Here is a 5,000-nt window from a genome sequence, read left to right as displayed (position 1 = left end):
TGTCCCTGCCGGACTTAGAAAATTTTTCTCTCCCGCCTGGGACCGGGGTTGACCTGTTGTCCCTGCCGGACTTAGAAATTTTTTCTCTGCCGCCTGGGACCGGGGTTGACCTGTTGTCCCTGCCGGACTTAGAAAATTTTTCTCTCCCGCCCGGGACCGGGGTTGACCTGTTGTCCCTGCCGGACTTAGAAATTTTTTCTCTGCCGCCTGGGACCGGGGTTGACCTGTTGTCCCTGCCGGACTTAGAAATTTTTTCTCTCCCGCCCGGTACCGGGGTTGACCTGTTGTCCCTGCCGGACTTAGAAATTTTTTCTCTGCCGCCTGGGACCGGGGTTGACCTGTTGTCCCTGCCGGACTTAGAAAATTTTTCTCTCCCGCTCGGAACCGGGGTTGACCTGTTGTCCCTGCCGGACTTAGAAAATTTTTCTCTCCCGCCTGGGACCGGGGTTGACCTGTTGTCCCTGCCGGACTTGGAGCCCGAGGAGGGGATCGGCCACCAGGTAAACCTCCGCTGAAAGCGGCCACGGTTTACCTGGTGCCCGGGGAGCGAATCGGACACCAGGTCAACCTCAGCTGAAGCGGCCGGGGTTGACCTGCTGTCCCTGCCGGACTTGGAAAATTTTTCTCTCCAGCCTGGGACCGGGGTTGACCTGTTGTCCCTGCCGGACTTAGAAATTTTTTCTCTCCCCGCCTGGGACCGGGGTTGACCTGCTGTCCCTGCCGGACTTGGAGCCCCAGGAGGGGATCGGCCACCAGGTCAACCTCCGCTGAAAGCGGCCACGGTTTACCTGGTGCCCGGGGAGCGAATCGGACACCAGGTCAACCTCTGCTAAAGCGACCGAGGTTGACCTGGTGCCCGGGGAGCGAATCTGACACCAGGTCAACCTCTGCTAAAGCGCCAGAGGTTGACCTGGTGCCCGGGGAGCGAATCGGACACCAGGTCAACCTCTGCTAAAGCGGCCGGGGTTGACCTGCTGTCCCTGCCGGACTTAGAAAATTTTTCTCTCCAGCCTGGGACCGGGGTTGACCTGTTGTCCCTGCCGGACTTAGAAATTTTTTCTCTCCCGCCTGGGACCGGGGTTGACCTGTTGTCCCTGCCGGACTTAGAAAATTTTTCTCTGCCGCCTGGGACCGGGGTTGACCTGTTGTCCCTGCCGGACTTAGAAAATTTTTCTCTCCCGCTCGGAACCGGGGTTGACCTGTTGTCCCTGCCGGACTTAGAAAATTTTTCTCTCCCGCCTGGGACCGGGGTTGACCTGTTGTCCCTGCCGGACTTGGAGCCCCAGGAGGGGATCGGCCACCAGGTCAACCTCCGCTGAAAGCGGCCACGGTTTACCTGGTGCCCGGGGAGCGAATCGGACACCAGGTCAACCTCAGCTGAAGCGGCCGGGGTTGACCTGCTGTCCCTGCCGGACTTGGAGCCCGAGGAGGGGATCGGCCACCAGGTCAACCTCCGCTGAAAGCGGCCACGGTTTACCTGGTGCCCGGGGAGCGAATCGGACACCAGGTCAACCTCTGCTAAAGCGGCCGGGGTTGACCTGCTGTCCGTGCCGGACTTGGAGCCCGAGGAGGGGATCGGCCACCAGGTCAACCTCCGCTGAAAGCGGCCACGGTTTACCTGGTGCCCGGGGAGCGAATCGGACACCAGGTCAACCTCTGCTAAAGCGGCCGGGGTTCACCTGCTGTCCCTGCCGGACTTGGAGCCCGAGGAGGGGATCGGCCACCAGGTCAACCTCCGCTGAAAGCGGCCACGGTTTACCTGGTGCCCGGGGAGCGAATCGGACACCAGGTCAACCTCTGCTAAGGCGCCCGAGGTTGACCTGGTGCCCGGGGAGCGAATCGGACACCAGGTCAACCTCTGCTACGGCGGCCGGGGTTGACCTGCTGTCCCTGCCGGACTTAGAAAATTTTTCTCTCCCCGCCCGGAACCGGGGTTGACCTGTTGTCCCTGCCGGACTTGGAGCCCGAGGAGGGGATCGGCCACCAGGTCAACCTCCGCTGAAAGCGGCCACGGTTTACCTGGTGCCCGGGGAGCGAATCGGACACCAGGTCAACCTCTGCTAAAGCGGCCGGGGTTGACCTGCTGTCCCTGCCGGACTTGGAGCCCGAGGAGGGGATCGGCCACCAGGTCAACCTCCGCTGAAAGCGGCCACGGTTTACCTGGTGCCCGGGGAGCGAATCGGACACCAGGTCAACCTCTGCTAAAGCGGCCGGGGTTGACCTGCTGTCCGTGCCGGACTTGGAGCCCGAGGAGGGGATCGGCCACCAGGTCAACCTCCGCTGAAAGCGGCCACGGTTTACCTGGTGCCCGGGGAGCGAATCGGACACCAGGTCAACCTCTGCTAAAGCGGCCGGGGTTCACCTGCTGTCCCTGCCGGACTTGGAGCCCGAGGAGGGGATCGGCCACCAGGTCAACCTCCGCTGAAAGCGGCCACGGTTTACCTGGTGCCCGGGGAGCGAATCGGACACCAGGTCAACCTCTGCTAAGGCGCCCGAGGTTGACCTGGTGCCCGGGGAGCGAATCGGACACCAGGTCAACCTCTGCTACGGCGGCCGGGGTTGACCTGCTGTCCCTGCCGGACTTAGAAAATTTTTCTCTCCCCGCCCGGAACCGGGGTTGACCTGTTGTCCCTGCCGGACTTGGAGCCCGAGGAGGGGATCGGCCACCAGGTCAACCTCCGCTGAAAGCGGCCACGGTTTACCTGGTGCCCGGGGAGCGAATCGGACACCAGGTCAACCTCTGCTAAAGCGGCCGGGGTTGACCTGCTGTCCCTGCCGGACTTGGAGCCCGAGGAGGGGATCGGCCACCAGGTCAACCTCCGCTGAAAGCGGCCACGGTTTACCTGGTGCCCGGGGAGCGAATCGGACACCAGGTCAACCTCTGCTAAAGCGGCCGGGGTTCACCTGCTGTCCCTGCCGGACTTGGAGCCCGAGGAGGGGATCGGCCACCAGGTCAACCTCCGCTGAAAGCGGCCACGGTTTACCTGGTGCCCGGGGAGCGAATCGGACACCAGGTCAACCTCTGCTAAGGCGCCCGAGGTTGACCTGGTGCCCGGGGAGCGAATCGGACACCAGGTCAACCTCCGCTAAAGCGCCCGAGGTTGACCTGGTGCCCGGGGAGCGAATCGGACACCAGGTCAACCTCTGCTACGGCGGCCGGGGTTGACCTGCTGTCCCTGCCGGACTTGGAAAATTTCTCTCCCCGCCTCGGACCGGGGTTGACCTGCTGTCCCTACCGGACTTAGAACATTTTTCTCTCCCCGCCCCGGCCCGGGGGTTAACCTCGGGGCGCACAGCTTCCCGGGTCTGACGTGCACGTCCTGTCACCTCCCGGGCCCGGCGTCCTCGTCCTCCCTTCCCCTTGGGCCGGCTCGGAGGAAGTTTTCCCTCGGCCCGGCCTCCGGGTTAATTGTTTGGGCCCGGCTGACTGAGGCCAGGCTGCTGACGCTAAAGCCCGGGGAGGCGGGGGCCTACGGCCATACCGGACCGAATGCCCCCGATCTCGTCCGATCTCGGAAGGTAAACCGTCCCGGGCCTGGCTAGTACCTGGATGGGTGACCGCCTGGGAATCCCAGGTGCCGTAGGCAGCTTTTGGCCCCAGCGGGGGTAGAGCGGGGCGTGTGTCTGCCGTGCGGGAGCAGGGAAGCCGTGAGGCCAAGGCGGCGCGACGGTCCTGGGGGGCGCTGAGGCCTTTCCCTCTGCCTGCCTGCGTGTCGGGGGCGGGGGGGCGGGCGAGGAAGCTTAGGCCCTCACCCGGTGCGGTGCGATGGCTTGGGTCGGGTCGGGGAGAGGGAAGAAAGCGTGTGTGGAGCGTTGGTGGGGCAGGTGTGTGTGTGGGAGTGCTGGGTGGGGCAGGCCGTTGAGGCGGTGGCGGTGGTGGTGTTTTTGGTGGGAGTGAGTTGGGGTCAGGTGGGTGTGGGGTCCCGCCCGGGGGGTGGATGGTCTGAGGGTTAAGGCTTGGAACGTGCGTCTTGGGGGACCGTGGGTGGAGGTTGTTGAGAGCGGGGAAGGCCCTGGGTCTCGGTTGTGGACTATTAAGCCCGGTGGAGGGGGACCGTGGGGGGAGGTTGTTGAGAGCGGGGAAGGCCCTGGGTCCCGGTTGTGGACTATTAAGCCCGGTGGAGGGGGACCGTGGGTGGAGGTTGTTGAGAGCGGGGAAGGCCCTGGGTCTCGGTTGTGGACTATTAAGCCCGGTGGAGGGGGACCGTGGGTGGAGGTTGTTGAGAGCGGGGAAGGCCCTGGGTCCCGGTTGTGGACTATTAAGCCCGGTGGAGGGGGACCGTGGGTGGAGGTTGTTGAGAGCGGGGAAGGCCCTGGGTCTCGGTTGTGGACTATTAAGCCCGGTGGAGGGGGACCGTGGGGGGAGGTTGTTGAGAGCGGGGAAGGCCCTGGGTCCCGGTTGTGGACTATTAAGCCCGGTGGAGGGGGACCGTGGGTGGAGGTTGTTGAGAGCGGGGAAGGCCCTGGGTCTCGGTTGTGGACTATTAAGCCCGGTGGAGGGGGACCGTGGGTGGAGGTTGTTGAGAGCGGGGAAGGCCCTGGGTCCCGGTTGTGGACTATTAAGCCCGGTGGAGGGGGACCGTGGGTGGAGGTTGTTGAGAGCGGGGAAGGCCCTGGGACCCGGTTGTGGACTATTAAGCCCGGTGGAGGGGGACCGTGGGTGGAGGTTGTTGAGAGCGGGGAAGGCCCTGGGTCTCGGTTGTGGACTATTAAGCCCGGTGGAGGGGGACCGTGGGTGGAGGTTGTTGAGAGCGGGGAAGGCCCTGGGACCCGGTTGTGGACTATTAAGCCCGGTGGAGGGGGACCGTGGGTGGAGGTTGTTGAGAGCGGGGAAGGCCCTGGGTCCCGGTTGTGGACTATTAAGCCCGGTGGAGGGGGACCGTGGGTGGAGGTTGTTGAGAGCGGGGAAGGCCCTGGGACCCGGTTGTGGACTATTAAGCCCGGTGGAGGGGGACCGTGGGTGGAGGTTGTTGAGAGCGGGGAAGGCCCTGGGTCCCGGT

The 5,000-nt window shown here is 64.2% G+C and overlaps 1 non-coding gene across 1 annotated transcript; it reads left to right on the top strand.

The window, feature by feature from the left end:
- Positions 1-3,468: 3,468 nt before the first annotated feature.
- Positions 3,469-3,587, top strand: LOC142006643 (5S ribosomal RNA). Its single transcript, XR_012643689.1, has one exon. It is a non-coding gene; the product is annotated as a 5S ribosomal RNA (ribosomal RNA).
- Positions 3,588-5,000: the final 1,413 nt, after the last annotated feature.

This window comes from Carettochelys insculpta, unplaced genomic scaffold (assembly GCF_033958435.1).
Source record: "Carettochelys insculpta isolate YL-2023 unplaced genomic scaffold, ASM3395843v1 scaffold_0098, whole genome shotgun sequence".
Classification (NCBI taxonomy): domain Eukaryota; kingdom Metazoa; phylum Chordata; order Testudines; family Carettochelyidae; genus Carettochelys; species Carettochelys insculpta.
Note: the sequence above shows the minus strand (reverse complement) of the source record. Positions and strands in the feature narration are given on the sequence as shown.